An 18,410-nucleotide genomic window follows, 5' to 3' on the forward strand; every position below is an offset into this window, starting at 1 on the left:
ACAAATTGGTGAGGAGGGAGGGCATAAAAACCAGATATGGCATCCAGGCACAGACTAAGTCTGGCACTAAGCCTAGGGATGACCCTTAGTGTGTGAGGACAGGATTGTGGTGCCTGCCTTGTGGGTGGTTGTGAGGATTGACCAGGAAAGCAGGTAACCCAGGTGCTCGAGGAAGTGGACATATTGTTCTGGGATAGTGAGACGGACAGCGCACAGTGTCAAACGCCTGCTACTGGGATCCTTTAGCTCTACTACATTGTTTCCTTCCCCGTGGGATGGGGGTAGACAGGGTTCCACATTGTTGGCAATGTTATAATTTATTCTTCTCTTCTTCACCTCCACTTGTGGACCCAGGGCACAGAGTTGATGTGAACTGATTCTTAGAACACAACAGCCATGTGGGCTTCTGACCAGTTGTCTGAAAAGAGAGGCAGAGCCTCGCAGAAACACATTCCTTATGAGCAGAGGCCTAGGGGCTTCCCAGATGTGTGTTGTAGGTGTAGAATGAGGCTGTGGTGGCTTTGCTGCTGCCAGCTGTCTTACCTACTTCCTTTGCTCTTTGTCCATCCCTGCCCAGCTTTTCAACTGGCTATGCATCAGAATCACCTGGAAATTTGGTAGAAGTACATACAATTGGATCTCACTCTGAAAACAACTGGATTAAATTCTTCACCCTGACCCTGGAATCTGTGTTTTTAACAGCTCCTCTGTGCTGCTGGTACAACAGGCCCAGAGCTGGCTCCTGGGCTGACATTGGGAGCTATGGACACCAGAGGGAGGGACTCGTGGCCCGTTTTGCTGCCTGGATCACTAAGGGACATGGAGTGTTCCCACTGATGCTGTGGCTCCCCGGGCAGGGACTCTGCTATTTGAAACGTTCACCAGGTAACCAATGGCCCTGTTCCTGACACAGCTTGCTGACCACCTGGATGCCTTTGTCAGACTTCTCAACCTCAAAGGAGAGCAGGAGCTCTTTTCTTTGCTGAGGATAGCTAGGGAAGAGAATCAACTGTCTGCTGGTACCATGCTCTGGGAGAGGCCTGGGTAAGCTAGACTTAGCATTTTAGAGGACTGGGCATAAGAAAATGTTGCTAGAGGCCAGGTGGTGATTGCCATGGGAATTGGGGGAGGCCAGGTTGGTACCCATCAGACTCCCAGCCTAAGGCTTGGTGAGAGCCCAGACTCTCTGTTCCTTGCAGCAGCAGCCCCTGTAATGCTAGAGGCATGTGGCAGAAACAGAAAGAACCTTCACAAGGCATGTGGGACCTCTGAGCCAGCCAGAGCACAAGAGGGCTGCTGTGGCCTAGTTGCTTCTCTGGTCACGGGGATGTGGCCCCAGGTGGGCCCAGCAGAACTGAGGGTTATACTCCTGCATTGTTCCTGAAAAGCCTGTTCAGTTCTTGTTTTTTTCATACCCGGTGATGATGTCCTTGGGGTGAAAAAGTGCTGCCTGTCAGCTGTTTTGTGCACCATTAGGAAGGTGGTCATGAGGAGGAGGAGGAGGAGGACTAGGGTGAGGGGATGAGTAGAGGGATGGGGTGGAGAGGGGCCCAGAGTTCGTCTGGACAGGGTCACCTGGATGGTTCCAGTGGAGCAAAAAGAAGGTGAATAGTGGCCCTAACTGGTTTGGCTCAGTGGATAGAGCGTTGGCCTGCAGACTCAGGGGTCCTAGGTTCGATTCCGGTCAAGGGCATGTACCTTGGTTGTGGGCACATCCCCAGTAGGGGGTGTGCAGGAGGCAGCTGGTCAATGTTTCTCTCTCATTGATGCTTCTAACTCTCTATCCCTCTCCCTTCCTCTCTGTAAAAAAATCAATAAAATATATTAAAAAAAAAAGAAGGTGAATAGTGGTCTCCAGCTGTTTGATTCCTAGTAGAAAATGGAAAACTTGTAGACTCCTCTTTAATCATTTGTATGCCATAAGCGTCTATAGATGCAAGCGGCGGACCTTTTTTAATTTAAATTCAAAATATCGTGGCAGTTAACTGGTTAAAGAAAGCTATTGCTCTGTGGTCTTCTCAGATTAAAATGCAGGGATTTCAGAATCTGACTGTTCCAGAATGGACCTGAGGTGGGAAGGGATCACAATACTTTGGGCATAGTGCTAGATGTGCTTAAGTACTCTTTAAAAAAAAAGATATACACACACACACACACACACACACATACATACATATACACACACACGTGTGTGTGTGTGTGTGTAAAATTGATTTTGGAGAGGAAAGGAGAGGGAGATAGAGGTAGAAACATCAATGATGAGAGAGAGAATCATTGATTGGGGAGATTGAGCCTGCAACTTGGGCATGTGCCCTGACTGGGAATTGACCGTGACCTCCTGGTTCACATGTTGACACTAAACCACTGCACAACACTGGCTGGGCGTTCCTGAGCGCTCTTTTAGTTAAGCCGGAATTCCAAGAAGGTTCACAGCCTGGGCTGATTAGGGTCTGTGCAGCCTCCTTCCCTTTGCCACCTCACAGATCTGCAGATGCCTTTCGATTTCCCCTCTGATGCTAGCTCAGGTGACCTCTGCTGTGTGCTGACAGAAGCTAGAAATCCTCATTAGCTGCTAACTTTGGTAGGCAAATGGATGATTGCGGTTCCATTCCTGGCGTCATTGCTTCTAATTAGCAGATCGCATTTCTACCAAAATGTCTGTTAGCACCAGGCATGAGCTAAAGAGGCTGACAGCTAGGGCTGGGAACTGGAGAGAACTGTGAAAGAAGCTTTTTCTCTTAAGCCTCTAGGGACTCAGCTGCTGACCTCAGCCAGGCTCCTTGACCTCATGTGCCTGACGGGTTCCAAGGGATCTGAGCTGCAGACTGCCTTGCAGACGCCCACCAGCAGAAGGGGTGACCTAAGCCAGCTGCCAGGGTATCCAAGCAGCAGGTGGCACTGACTGACCTACTGAGAGTTTGGGGCTTTTGTGTTTTGAGTAGCTCTTGTGCAGCTGTGTAGAAGCCTGACTGCAGGGAAACCCAGCTTCAGAACCGGGGCCATCCTCATAGCTGGAGTCAGAAGGCGTGTGCTGGCTGTCCTGGCCTTGGAGAGGATGCAGGCCATCTGAGGCAGTGCCTGCTTTGTGCCTGCTCTGCACCCTTCCATTCCTCCTCTTTGGGATAGTATTGCTCACCACCCTGCCACTCTCTTCATGCCCGTGGATCAAGTGGGGCTGATCCTACAGCCCAAATGACCTTGCAACAGTCTGTTCTCCTTTTCTGCTTGAGTGAAATTAGGCTGGTGCCTGCCGTCTCCCATGTGCCTCTAGGATGTTAGCAGGACTGGGCAGAGGGGAGGGTCATGGTTTATTTTAAGTCTATTTGTGTGGTCTGTTCACATAGTCTTTGGGGAACTCTCATTCTGCCTTTTAATTTGTTGGGTTTTTTTTGTGAAAAGATGTTTTAGATTTGTCAGTTAAGCAGAATGTGTTTGCCCTCTTGGGTAGATGCCGTTGTTGGCTATCAGCACAGTAAAGAATTGAAAAGGGATTATTTGTCTGGCAAACACTCATAAGTGGGACAGGAGAAAAGTCTCAAATTTTTTCCTTTTACTTGTGTGTCCACTCAAGATCTGAGCTAGGTCCCCATCTCCCCTGTCTGGGTGCCAAGATGATTCCTCTCAGAGCAGAATGTGTGCCAATCGGAAGCAGTTTGGGCTGTAATGGCAGCCCAGGTGGGTGTGGCTGAAACAGTGGGGGTTGTTCATCATCAGAAAACAGAAGTCTGGGGCAGATAGGAGGGGTCCATTGTCGTCCTCCTTTCCTTGTGACCAGCCATCCTTAATGCGGCTCTTCTCAGGGCTGCAAGATGGCTCCTGTGCCTCCAGGCAGCATGGCAGTTTTCTAGTCTGGAAGAAGGAAAGGCCAAAAGCCTTTTCCTAGTCAGGTTTTGTTGCTTTCCGTGGGAGGGACACCTTTCCCAGGGACTCTCATTATCAGAACTGTGTCACAGGATCACCTCTGGCTGAGAGAGGATAGTGAGTAATTTCAGCTGGGCACTTGACCGCCCCTGCCCCGAAACAATTAGGGCTATGTTTTTAATGAAGACGGGGCTGGAGGCTGGTCAGGTGGTGAGCTGCACCTTCTATAGCATGGCAGCGTGGAAGGAGATTCACCAAGTACCATCTCTGTGACACTGGCCATGTTACTTAACTTCTGGGGGCCTCAGTGTCCTCACGTGTCAAATGGCAAGCATCTAGAGTTAGGATGTTTCAGTGACATGATGTAAGCAGAAATTCCAGCGTGCTGTACGGCACGTGGAAGACTGCCAGTTCATTATTTTCTTTGCATTGTGCCCACCCGCCCCAAATGCAGGGGAAGAGAAGCTGAACAGGTGACTAATCCATGTCCAAAATATAGAAGAGGGACTGTTTTTTTGTTTTTGTTTTTACCACGGCGGAGAAGGGACAAGATGCGGAGGGCAGGAATGAGTCCGGCTTCCTTCACCTGCGCTGGTGTCATTATCAGCAGCAGGTGCGGCACATCCCTCTCTGCCTTGTGCTTCTTTATCCTGAAGCAGATCACCCAGCTCCTACTGGGCATGATCTCCTGCTCCCAAGGCTCATGTCAGCTGGGAGAAGGGGTGCTGCTGCCCTGGTGCCTGCACGGTCCTGGTTTGTTTTCTCCTCGAAGCCCAGATTGGAGTGTTTTTGTGAGGCTCAGGGGAGAGCCCACTTGCACCCATCCTAGTGGAGTCAGGGCACCCCAACTCTTGGCAGCACTTCCTCGCACCTTGCCTTGCTGAGTCCAGCAGGATTTCTCTGCAGGATTCTGATGCTTTGCTCTTTGCTGGGACTGGGGTGGGTGTGCGGGAGCAGCCAAGGAGGAGAGCCCAGCAGAGCAGCTCTGTGTACAAGGCCTTTGTGTGACTCAAACCTGAGCAGCAGAGCTCTGATGCCACTGGGAGGAGCCACTGGGACAGAGTCTCCAGGGAGCGAGGGAGAGGTTCTCTGGAGCTCTGTGGCTCGCCCCTACCCACCTCCACCTCCACTTCCACCCCCACATTAGCCCCAGCTGCAGGGCAGTGAGTCACCCACTCTCCTGTTACTATGCTGACTGCCCTTTCTCGTACCCTTTCCCAACACACAGCCCTACACGGACTTCCCCCAGCCCCAGCCCTCTGCCCCGCGTGCCTCCCACTCCTTCTCCTCTGCACCTCCACCCTTGCTGGCCACCACAGTAGGTGTGCCAGTGAGCGCAGGGCAGGCTCTGCAGAAGAGCCTCTGTTCTCGGGGTCCCCGAGTGTCAGACAATGTGGAGCATGGGGCCCATTCTCTAGTTGACTAGTCGGACATGATGTCGGCACCTTATCTTCATGCTGACACACACTGGACATTAATAGAAATACATAGCCAGGGAACACGTGTGGAATTTCAAGCAGCCGTGCCGCCTGGCGCTTTTGATAGCCTATTGTGTGCTTAACCTCTCCTGGAGAGGTTTTTGAGGAGAAATGAGTAAGACTGTTAACTCTAGGAAGCTGGGTAGGTGGCAGGTTTCCTTTCTTCCTTTTTTAAATTTCTTTCCGCTTCTTGAGCCTCTGCAATGCTTCCTTAATCTTGGCTCCTGAGCAGTGGGTTTTGCCGCCTCGGGATTTCTTATTTAAATGGTTGCTGTGTGAGCAGGGCTCTGCTGGCTCTGACAGGAGGACCTGGGGCCAAGGGGGAGTCTGTGGGGTCTCAAGGTGGCCCTGGGGGACCAGGAGAGTCTTCACCGCAGTCCTGGTTGCCTCTCCCTGAGTGTCTCATCCGGGTCCCAGCCCAAGGGGAAGCCCCTTTTGACTGCGTAGGGCGTCTGGGACCACTGGCTTCTCTTCTGAGACGTTTGACGCTTTGGGGCCGTTTCCTTTCTTCCCCTTTATCTCATCTCCTTATTTCTCCTCAAGAGCTGCCTCCGTTTTTCTGATGGGAGTCTAAGACCCAGGAGAGCAATGACTTAGGATATTTGGGCCTTAATATGGTCAAGGGTGGTCCTGTAGGTGTCGTAGAGAGGCTTGTGTTTGCCACTGATATCTTCGTGCAGCTTCAGTTTCCCAGCTGTAAACGAGAAGTAAAAATGCACACAGGCCACAGGTTTAGTATGGCTTTTAAATCATACAGTAAAACAGCTAGGAAAATGTCTGCACTGTAGTAGGTCCTCAACGAAAATCATAAACATTTTCTTCGTGAAGCCTAAAGCTGATTATATTTCTATCTTCCCTCTAGTATGGCGGCTGCTCTGTTTCTGTTCAGAAGCCTCTTTTTAAAACTCTTCTCCTCCCTCCGCCTGAACCCTTATCTTCACCCTCTTTGTATCCCCTGGCCTCTGGCCCCTGCCTGCCCTGCAGGAACTGTACTGACAGCTAGTTACAGCCGGCACCCTCTTCCCTTTCCTCCATCTCTTCCTTCTCGTGTCCTTCCTCCGCTCCTGCTTTGTCAGACTTCAGCCATGGGTAAACCCCACTGTTTGCTTTCTCTGCACCTGGGCCTAGACTCCTGAGGGGCACAAGAGGAAGTTACACACTAGGCTGAAGGGTCATGGGTTCTGACTTCCCTGCTTCTGCTCATCCCTCCTGTTATTCCTCTTCAGCCAGCTTATGTGGCATTCATTACTCACGGCATCCATTCCATGCCCTCTCTACACCGTCTTGTTCAGCTCCAACTCGGCTTGCCTCCACCCTCTCTTCTCCATCTTCTCTAGAGGTGCCTTATCTGCTGCCGGTGTGGCTCTAGCCCTTCCTGGGCCCTTGGAGCTTGCCCTCTTTACATCCCCTCCTACACTCAGTTCCTCCCTGTCTGAAACCAGTGCACATTTCCCAGCAGCTTCTCTAGTTGCAAATTGGGTCTTTCCTTTATTGTAGTGTTTTGACATCATAATGGTGATATCATAATTTCACTTCTCAAACTTATTACTATTAATACTTTGTTTCCAGAAACCACCACCTTCTTGTTTCCAATTTTCCTTCTTCACGTTTCCTCCATGGGGTATTTGACCCTAAGGAGCTACCATGTCTTTAAACTTCCACTTTTGTCAACCTCTGCACCTCCCTTTCTGCATGCTTTAGCCATTTAGCACATGTTTACCAAGGGGCACAATCACCGGTACACAGAAATGACATGTCCTGGTCCAGTTGGAAAGACAGACATTAAGCAAATAAATAGTCATTGAATTATAATCTGAGATAAGTAGAATGCTATTAAAGAACAAGGTATTGAGAGAGAGAGAGAGAGAGAGAGAGAGAGAGAGAGAGAGAGAGAGAGAGAGAAAGAGAAACAGTAGGGACTTAATTTAGATGAAGGTTAGTAAAGGCTTCTCTGAAGAACAGATGTGAGCTAAGACCTAGAGGAAGAGTGGAATTAAACAAATAACTGGGAGGACGACCCTGCAGTTAGAAGGAAGAGCATGGTCACAGGAAGGAGGGAGCTCAGTGAGTTAGAGGAACTTTTAGGCGTCGGGGAGGTTTGGTTCAGATGCAGGAAGGAGCCTGTGAAAGGTTTTCACAAAGGTTTTCTGGACAGGGTAGCTTAGAGTGGACAAGAGCAGAGACTGGAGGTCAACAGGAAGCCACGCAGGAGTCCTGGTGAGGTGTCACAGTGACCCAGACAAAGAACAGGGACCGAGTGGGTGGAACGAATCGCACAGAGGAAGAACGGACAGGTGTGGGTATGTGGGATGAGGAGGAAGGAAGTGCTGCGCATTATTTGGGTACTTCTGGCGGGAGCCGGATGCTCTTTGCTGACAAGGGGATACCTAGGGGAATGAACCATCTCTGCTCTTCTGGCCTCTGCCTACTCAAATGGATGTGCTGTCCACACATGGTCCTATCAGTTAGGGCAGAGACGGAGCTGCTGTAACCAAGAGGCCCCCAGATATAGCTATTCCTCTTTCATGTAACAGTCTAGAGGTGCGTGGGTAGTTCACGGCAGGTAGGGCCTTGCCAGCTTCAGCACCTATGGGTTCAAGGTGGTTGCTTCAGTTCTCTTGTTTTCCAGCCTCTGTGAAAGGGAAGAGGCCAAGTGGGCTCACACCTACTCAGTCATTTAAGGGCAAGGCCTCGACACCACTTCTGGCCATAGCTTATTGCCAGAAGGCAGTCAGTCACATGGCCACACCTAACTATAAGTTGCTTAAGAAATGTAGTCTAGTTGGGTGCCCCGGCGAAACACTATTACATGGAGGAAGGGAAGAATGTGTGTTAGGGATAGTTGGAAACTTGCCACTATTGTCTGCCTCCTTGTTCTTGCTCAGAGACTCCCCCGACATCTACCTTTGGCCGGAGCTCCGTTCAGGGCTTTGCATTTCTAGGTGCTGCTTGGACACGTCTCTCCCGATGCCTTTATGGACCTCCAACTAAGAATGTCCAGAACAGAACTTGTCTTCTTCCTAAACATGTGCTTCAGTCATTTACAAACTATTTTTGCTATTGTGATAACTGCTCAGTGCTATACATTTAGCAGTAAAGGGCCCTAGAGAAGATACTATGCTGTTGGCTCTACCCATTCATGAAGGTAGTTCTGAGTAGCAAAGGGGCATGTTCCTGTAGAGTTGAGTTGTCTTTGACTTTCCCTTCCTAGTGGTCAACAGGCCTTCCAGGCAGCTGACCTTGAGGCCTTTCACTGACATCTCAGATAGGTGTCTCTGTTGTTTTGAAGATGACCTGTCAGGATGCTGAATGTGGCAAGGCACATGGCTCTTCCTTGCCCATCTGTCCACAGTTGGGCCCTGGCCAGACCTCACAGAGGGACGTTGTTTTCCAGCAAATCTGATGGAATGAGAGAGAAGTCCTCCAGGATTGGAGACTGATGCCCTCCTGGAAGTTGTATCAGGGGGAAGAGTTGGACCGGTGGTCCAAGCTGGCCTGGCCACTGGCTCACTGGAGGGTCTGGCCCTGTTGAACATTGCCGCCTCTGGAGTGTGAGGTCCTGGGCCAGTTTCCCACCAAGCCCCCTCCTGAATGAGCAGACCCACCCAGCTAATTCCCTTTGCAACTTCCTGCATTTCAGTTAAAGGCAACCCATTAGCACTGCCCCATCTGTCACGATAAACAAAACGTTCTTCTAACAGGTGGACAGGCAATTCTCCCAGGCTGATGAAGAATCTGTGCGATTCCTCCAGGGACTGGGGGCACTGTCAGAGGCTTAGCCTTGGCCTCCTCCCTGGGAAAAGGCATCTGACAGAGGGCAGGCGGTTGGTGCTCTGTGCTGACCCCAGTACGACCCTCTTGACCTCCAGAGGCTCTGGAAGCATGGGAGAGAGATTGTGTGGAGGAGGGCATCCTTATTTATCTTGCCTGCAGGTTTTCCCTAGAGTCACCACCAGGACTGGAGAAAGGGAATGTGTGTTTTATCTTTTGTGCAGCCTGACCGTCTCTGGGGCCTGGTGTTTTCCTCTTGGTCTCTGATAGCACTTTGAACATAGTTGGTTTTTCTCCCTAAGAGGAATTTGCCTGCGTTGCCTAACTTGATTCTTGTCTCTGCTCCCCTAGAGTAAAAGAGTTCTGCTCCTTTGCCGAACCCTCTGTTCAGAACAGACCTGGGTTTTTATAATTTTAAGGTAGAGAGTTTTTTGTTATGTCCAGGAGCTGGAATTTAAGGCATTGGCATAGCCTGGCCTCAAGGGCTGGGATCAAATCTTGCTTGAGCTGTGCTCCTTGGGTAAGTCCCTTCACATCTCAGTTGTCCCTTCTGTTAAACGGGGATGACCGTTTGCCTGTTTCCTAGATTGCCGTGAGGACTTCTTGCGATAATGTGTGTAGTGCTTGACACATAGTAGGCCTCAGTAAATATCCTCATGGTTGTTCACAGTTGAAGGGGCTACACAGGCTTTCCCCCACCAAGGCTCCTTACTCTGCCCGACTCGCTCATTTGATCCCCGTGTAAAGGATTTTCTGTTCTAAGGACTGTACACCAGGTTTTGGGCCAGAATGTTAGGGTTAAAAGTCAGAGCTCCGATCCAATGTTTTGGGGCCAGGGGCTTCGCATGCTGCTTTGTACTTGCCCATTGCATTATTTGTGCTCGCTGGGGGAAGACTCTGGGGCAGGTGCTGCTTGTCCAGGTTTAGGAATGGTGGGAAGGAATCAGCTGACTCCTTCCCGCATTTCTTCCTGTGACTGGTCCCCGGGACCTGTGTGGCAGTGATTTTGGTTATTGCCCAGCCAGAAAACCACTGTGCTTTCTGAACGAAGTCTGAGGCCCTGTTGTCCTGGAGCATCTTCCTGTACTGCGTGTTGGACCCTCTAGGTGGCAGTCCTGGGCCAGCCTTTGGCTGGGAGGATGTGAGTCCCGGGAGCTGGCCTCCAGCAAGCAGGGAGGGCAGGCCCCTCCCCCTGTTGTGCTCCATTTGAGGGCCTGGATCTAGCTGAGAATGCTGGAAAGGCCCATTATTCTGGGCTGGATCTCCCACTGCCCCCTTCACCTTTTGTTGGGAGACCTAGGGTTTTGTCTTTGTCTGTCTCTTGAAGCTCCCCTTTGTTGTGGCTGCCCTGGAAACTGGTGCAGATTACTGGATGAGGCTGCCCAGTGGGGAGGCATCCTGCCCTCCAGCCCCTTCTGTGGGCTGTGTGGGGGTGTGTATAGGGGAGGTGAAGGTGGGGGAGGGGCCCCCTCCTCTCCTGAGGTATTCTACTCCTCATCCAGAAAGGTGCTGATGGTTTGGGTGCCGAGAATGTAGAGGAGAAACAGTTGGGAGTAGATGAGGAATGAGAAATGTTGGGGTTTTAGGCTTTATCGCTGCACAAGGAACGTTCCAGAAGCAGCACAGCCGCCGTTTGTACAAGAATTGGCTTCAAGCAGCACAGGACCTTGAGGGGTGCACCCCACCGGCTGATGTTGCATGGGCTCCATGCACCCCCCTGTCCAGGACAAACCTGGAGAAAGCCAGTGCGTGGAGCACACATGGGGTCTGAGACCCTCTGAGGGCTGGCACATGATGCGTCAGCATGTTGGATGCCGGGAAGGTGGCCACATGCAACCCCGACGCAGCCATCAGTCCAATCGTCCAGCAGTCTGAGGGCGGGCCCCACACACCAGCCAAGGCTCCGAGGCAATTCCAACAACCAGTGACCAGGGACCAGGGAATGAGAAATGTTGGGGTTTTAGGATGGGCTGGGCTGGGCGGACTGGGCATTCACTCTTCAACTACAGGTTGCTTTCTTCTCAGAGCTGGTAAGTCATGTTGCTTCTCTTTGACAAATAACCGAGGTTAAGGCCACATTAAGAGCCCAGTCTGTGGTCTTCTTCACATGGGAGGAAAGATACGAAGATTCCTGCTGGAACTGGTGCCTCCCCATCCAGTATCCCCCATGTGCCTTTTCTTTGGCTCTCTTTTGCAAAACAAGCAGATTCTGACTTGGCTGTGGGTGGATGGACTGCCACAGTTTTGGCAGCCAAAGAGATTTTTCAAGGCCCAGAGAAGGGACATGGAGAAATCGACTAACAGTGGTGACTTGAACTTCCCCTGGCGAATAGCTGTTGAGTTTAAGGAGCCTGAAGTAGGCAATCAAACACGGACTTTCTTGCTTATTTCTGCTGAGAAGCCAAGGTCCTGCCTGTAGGAGCCTTGCTGGAGGTGGAGGAGAGGAGGGTTGTGCAGGGGCGCATGGCCTGGTGCAAATCATCCTAGTGATATTCCAGTGAGCATGCTGCAGCCTGCCCGAATGCCTGCCTTAGCTCCATGCCTGCCCTGGCTCCGCTGGTCGGGGTAGCCTGAGTAATGACTGGACAGGGAAACAGCTTCTAAGAGGGCTTGCTGAGTTTTGTCACCCTTATCAGGCCCTTGGCATTCTCTCAGATAGACACCAGCACACTCCTACCTCTCTTTTCTGTCTTCATCTTCTCCCAACCACCCCTGCCCGTCCCACCTTCTTTCTGGCCTGCAGGCACACGGCCCAGAGCCTTCGTGAGCTGCCTCTCTGCAGCAGTGGGCTAAGAGAGTGCCTACAGGCCTTGTTCTTTCTGCTCTGTGGCTGTGACACTCTAGCAGGAGTCTTTTGGTGGTGTGGGCACTCATATGCCATGCACACTGGAAGTTGGTGCCATCCAAGGAGCTCACCAGGGGCCACTTTCCTGAGGGGAGGACAGGGATTGCCTGCCTGGAGCCTTTGTTGGGAAAATACTGCTTTGAAGGTGGTGTACAAATTCTGTGTGTAGTGGGGGATCCTATTAGAATGATCCACATACTTTTTTAAAGAGTTCACAGCAACACAGAAATCCCTATGGCCTTTGTCTTTAATCTCTGGTTTATAGGTAGATAAGAAAGTAACCTATTCCCTTAGTCCATAAAACAGTCTCAGCAGATAGAGTTCCAGTTCTTCCAACCATAGTCTGAACTGTCATAAGAGGGAGGTAGTGAATGGAAGAAACATCCAAACAAACAAACAAATTTGTGTGGCCTGGGCATTAGTTTCTCCATCTGTAAAATGGGACAGTAACATCTACTTTACAGGGTTGTTGCGAGGACAGAGTATAAATATACTCAAAGTGCCTTGCTCAGGGCTTTGCATGCTGTAGGTCCTCAGTAACCATTCATTCCCTCTTGGAGGTGATGCTGGCACCTGGCTTCTGGTCAGCACATCCTTTCCACCAGCTCCTAAGCCAGGTATGCAGCCCATGGGGAGTGTTCAAACTGCCCTGTGCACATCTGTGCCAGGGCACCTAGGGGCACTCGTCTTGGGGGAGCTCTTTCTAAGGTGCTGGCTGTTGGCAGAGGAAGGAGCTGGGGCAAGGGGCCCAGCCTGTAGGAACATTCTTCCTGATGTTTCCAAAGCAGGCTGCTTCGAGCAGCTCAACTGCCACTGTGAAAATCCTGCGTGCTCACCCTAATTGGTTTTCAGGGGAGATTGATTTTTGCTTGTAACTCCTGCTAGGAACCCTGATGTCTGTCTCCTTAGGGATCTCCAGATGAATTTTGTTTGTAGCCACTACAGAGTCCATCCTTTACCTTTTGTAGAAGGACTTGCTTAGGAGCCCTGAAGGTGAAGGTAGGCACCTCCAGTCTTTTGGCTTTGGAGGCTGTCCCTTAGAAGCATCCCCAGGTTAAGAGACAGACAAAGAGATGGCCACAAGGAGGAAATGAGGCTGCTGTCAGTCTTCCTGGGTCTGGCATCTTCCCAGTGGAGGTAATGAGTGGTCATATTCTCAAATCCTGGGGAAAGGGAAACTGCAGAGAGGGTCAGAGCTCCTCAGGTATATGAGGAATGATAGGCTGAAGAAAACCAGTGTTCTGGTTCCAGAGCAAGCAGAAGAAGGCGCACCAGACATAAATGGTACCCAGAGAGAATGTGAGGAGGGGGAAGGGTTAACAGGAATTAGAGTTGAGTAAAATGCTTCTCTCTGAGCAGGATCTGTCCTGGCTGGCATACAGCAGAACTGTCTTCAATAGGGAAGGAGATGTATAATTATAAATGCTCAGAGCTGGGAACAGGTTCTGAGTTTGCCTCGCTCAGCTCTGTCCCTGTACAGGGGAACTGAAGCCTAGATGAGCTTAGGTGACCTGTCCAAGGACCTGAACTAGTGCCCATGTCTGAAAGGCCCTGGGCATCTCTCTTGAGCTCTGGGTTGGTAATATTGGCTGGAGAGTCCTCTCTGAGGCTGTGTTGCACAGCATAGCATCAGGAAGTGTCTTTCACACTATTCCTTGAAATCTTGTAGTTTCACTAAGCTCCCCAGGGATACCGCAGTATATCTGTATTTGAGTCACTGTAGCTCTTTTTTTGGCAGCCCGATTATTTAGACCTGACAGGTAGGCACAACTGTCTCATTAAAGGCAGATATACTTGTGTGGCTTCGGAAAAAAAAAAAAAAAGGAACATTCCGTTAGTCTAAAAAAAGAATACCAGTCATTCCTTTTATTTGTAAATTCAGTGTATTAAAATTTGTTGTCATTAAATTTATGAAATGGGAACAGTTGTATCTTACTATTGTGAAATGCTCGAAGTTCAAGGTACTGTATACCGTGTGTGTGTGCCTGTGCACGCCCACACCTGTGTGTGTAGACATAGCCACTCCTTATGTCTGCTCTTGGCTTAGGTGCTTTGCCTATAATTTCTCAGTTATCCTCACAATTAACCTGTTAGGTAGGGACAGTCTCAGCCTGTTTTGCAAATGACTGAGGCTCAGGAAGGTGAACCCAAGTCCCAGCACCTGGTCTCTAGGTATTGATGCTGGAGGACCAGATGAAAGTGGCAGCTGCAAAGCAAGGCAGGCCTTTAGGCTTGTCTGGCTGTGGCCAGGATTCTCAGTCACCCTCTACCTTACCCACAACCCCACTGTGCATTAGAATCTGGGACAGAGGCAGGTGGAGAAAGGACATAGAGATTGCAGAGGCCTCTTGGGTGATTCTGTTAAATGTGCCCACTATTGAGAATCGATAGTTTTGTAGAAGGAGAAAGATGAACATTATTAAAATTCTCCTCCTTAGTCTCCAAAAAAACTGCTAGGGGAGCCCTAGGCTGCTGGAGAACTGGCACCCTGAATGAGGCAGCATCTGCTTTAACCGCTTTCTCACTACCTGGATCTGGGAGGGGACTCCACCCTGACTTGTAAACTCTAGGTAATTGGGGATATGGAATTTGTGTCTCACCAGTTTTGGTGTTTTTTGTTTTTTTGGGGGGTTAATCCTCACCCGAGGATATTTTTCCATTGATTTTTTACAGAGAGTGGAAGGGAGAGGGAGAGACAGAGAGAAACATCAATGTCAGAGAGACACATCGATTGGTTGCTTCCTGCACGCACTCCTACCAGGGCCCGGGAACCTGCAACCAAGGTACGTGCCCTTGACTGGAATTGTACCTGGGACCCTTCAGTCCATGGGCCTACGCTCTATCTACTGAGCAAACTGGCTAGGGCTCTCATCAGTTTTTTTTTTTTTTTTCAGGATTGCATCTCCTTTGTAAACTGAGGTCTCCCTCCACTCTGTCATACCCACACTGCGGGCTGGAAGGGCTAGAAGGTCTCAGTTTACTCATTTGTAACAGCCAGCAGCTTCACAGAGTATGAGGACTAAATGAGAAATCATTAATTTACTTGTTCACTCAACAAATTAGAGGATGAGTACCCCATGCTCTGTTCTTGGCATTGGGATACGATGTGGGCAGAATAAATTCTTATCCCTTGTGCTTATATTTGAGTTATATGGAGGGAACATAAGTATAAGGAGAGACACAATAAAAAAATAGATAATAGGTCAAATGGTAAGTATCATGAAGAAAAACAAGGTTTGTTTTAAGAGGGATGGAGAGTGAAGGGTAGGTTTGCTTTTTTTGCTTTTTTACTGAGGTGAAATAAATATAATATGTTAGTGTTAATCCAGTGGCATTTTGTACATTCACATTCTTATGCAACCATTACCTCTACCTAATTCCGAACATCTTTGTCATCCCCAAAGGGGGTGTCACCTTTATATAGAAAGATGACATTTGAGCAGAGATGTGAAAGAAATGAGAGGTGACCCATGAAAGTATCCACGGCAGGACCTTTACAGGTGGAGGGGACAGCAGGTGGGGAGACCTTGAGGCAAAGAGCTGCTTTGGTGAACTTGAGGATTAACAAGGAGGCCAGAAGGCTCCTCGGTGTGAGTGGGGGCAAGCTGTGGGAAGTGAGGTGGGAGGACCTTCGGAAGCCCCAGCAATCAGATCCAGGAGACCAAGGGAGCCATGAAGGGGTGGAGTGTCTCAGTGGCATATTGGGCCTGCAGCAGGCACTCACTAGGTGCTCAGCATCATTTCTGGCTTCCTTCCTGGTTCTCTACAAATCATAAATTCTTGGTTTCATCTTAGTCTGGTTGTCTGCATGTATCTTGTTAATGAAGGCAAGAATCATGTTACGTGTGTTTGGTTTGCCCACCTTGAATACCTGTGGATTGACTAGTACTATTACAGATTTCTCCCTCTTCCTCCTGTGTGTTTCTGCTTGGAAAAAAGCTTTAACAAATCAAACATTTATGTTTTCCTTGATAAAATTCAGGTTGTACTTGGGGATATTGCCTTCAGAAAAAAAGGTATAATCTGTCTGAGCAGGTCGAAGGAAAGATACTTTAGTAACACAGGGATGAGATGGTAGTAGAAAGGAGTAAAAGGGAAGTTGGAATGCATTACTGTGAAAAAACGATCTAAAAAAATAAAAGGTTTCTACCCCCTGTGAGGGCAGGGCTTCATTGTTTACCATGTGTAGATCGCTGGGAAGTAGGGAGAGTGCAGACTCCTTCACCAAACGGAAACCAGAGCCAGGAGTTATTTTTTAAAAGATTAAATAGGAAATGCTACTCTTACACAGCACATATCTTGGAGTAAACAGGATGAGGTGGCACAGCCTAGAAACCCGAGCCAACTTTAAGTAATGTTTAGATCAGAAGTTATATGTGTAAATGCCTTCCAGGGCCATCCAGGCCACAGGAGCAGGTGAGAATTGGCAATGGAAGACAACAGGGAGTGGTGAGGACAGGGGCATTGTGCTGCTCACACAGCCCCTCCACTGGCAGCCTGCTGTTGGCCTAGAGCAGTGGTCGGCAAACTCATTAGTCAACAGAGCCAAATATCAACAGTGCAACGATTGAAATTTTTTTTGAGAGCCAAATTTTTTAAACTTAAACTATATAGGTAGGTACATTGTTATTAACCTAATTAGGGTACTCTTAAGGCTTAGGAAGAGCCACACTCAAGGGGCCAAAGAGCCACATGTGGCTTGCGAGCCACAGTTTGCCGACCACGGGCCTAGAGTATGTTCCTATCAGTGCTCAGCTGGAGATACAGGGTCTTATGGGAATTTTTATTTTTTTTTATTTTTATTTTTTAAATATATTTTATTGATTTTTTACAGAGAGGAAGGGAGAGAGATAGAGAGTTAGAAACATCGATGAGAGAGAAACAGCGATCAGCTGCCTCCTGCACATCTCCTACTGGGGATATGCCCGCAACCCAGGTACATGCCCTTGACCGGAATCGAACCCGGGACCTCTCAGTCCGCAGGCCGACGCTCCATCCCCCGAGCCAAACCGGTTTCGGCATCTTATGGGAATTTTTAAATGTCAGCAGATATTCAGACTTTTAAAAAAAGAAGGAATTAGAGGAGAGCAAAGAAATTGTGTGGTACAAACAAAGCAAATCTTAAGGCTAAATATGGTCCAAACGCCCACCAGGTTTCAAACTTCCATTCAGATGAAGCTACCCTCAAGTCTTTTGGAGAATGCAGGTTGTTGGTTAGTTTTTGGGCTGGGATTTGGGACTGGGTTAGCTCTCCTGCAAACCCTCTGTGGCCCTGTTGATAACCTTAAGTTTGTAATCTGTAAAACAGGCCACCACCAGCTGTTCTATGTCCATGGGGAGCTTTAAAATCTTAATTAAAAGGCCCCAGCTAAATAGAAAGGACACCCTTGGTGTCTTCCCATGGCCCTCAGTGCCCATCAGCAGGTGCTGTCCTCAGGGCCCCTCCAGCCTGTAGCTGTTTGCTATTTTTAGCTCTACTGTAACTCCATTAACCAAATCCACCTCCTCGTGTCACTAGTCTGTATTTTTAATTATGTAAATAGCTTTACAAATCATAGTGGTGTTGAACTGCATCTCATTTCCCAGAGCAAATCAAAGCCTGTTAAACTGTATCTTCTTGACCATCCATTCAGTCTGAAAGTAGGCACATAGAGGATGATTGTTTTCTTCTTGTGAGGAAATGAGTTGGGAAAATGGAGGTCTCTGTAAGAGGGTCTCATGGGATGGATGTGGGATTGCTTTAGCAGCTGACTTTTTTCTTTTAGGTTAAGATGTGGGTTTTGTGTCTCTATTAAGCCAGTTTATTGCTGACTCATTTTTAGCAATTAACTTTAATTCTCAGGCCACTACTCGGGTTTGTATTTGAGCAAGGGGGTATGTGCAGCCTTTGAAGTGTTGGAGGAGGATGCATGGGGCCAGCAAGACTGTCCCCTAGCAGGTACCCTGTAGGAAGGGCTGCTTTGAAACTGGCCATAACCTCCCCTTCAAAGGCCAATGATGAATGTGTTCTTTCAGAAAGTCTTTCCTTCTGTCTTACCTGCATCACATGGAATTTAAGCACCTTATTTTTTGATTGATCTTCAGTAAAGAATAAGTGGTAAGCACCCTTCCTGAGTAAACCTTCCTTTTTGTGCTTTTGATTCTAGTGTCTTCTTACATGCTCTGTTGAATTGTTCGTTCTCTGCTGCCTCTCACTCTTGGCTCACCAAAATGGTTAGATCTCCCTGTTCTCTCCAGTCCCACATTATACTGGTCCTCCAGCATTCCTTCTACCAATGGCTTGCAGCTTTGATTGCCTGCTCATCTGTGGAGTTTTTGTAATCTGATGGTCAACCTTATTACAACTCTTCTGCAATGATTCTCTCAGGGATGCCATTGATTCGTCCTGCCTGCCAAATCCAGAATGTTCTTCAGGTCTGACAGTGTTATTATTGTTGAGTCATTTGAGTTGAGGC

General features: G+C 49.0%; 1 protein-coding gene across 3 annotated transcripts in view; it reads left to right on the plus strand.

Moving 5' to 3' along the window:
* CHCHD6 (coiled-coil-helix-coiled-coil-helix domain containing 6) overlaps positions 1–18,410 on the plus strand; it is a 221,010-nt gene that overhangs the window by 32,247 nt on the left and 170,353 nt on the right. The window lies entirely within an intron of this gene.

Source organism: Myotis daubentonii, chromosome 8 (assembly GCF_963259705.1).
Source record: "Myotis daubentonii chromosome 8, mMyoDau2.1, whole genome shotgun sequence".
Taxonomy (NCBI): domain Eukaryota; kingdom Metazoa; phylum Chordata; class Mammalia; order Chiroptera; family Vespertilionidae; genus Myotis; species Myotis daubentonii.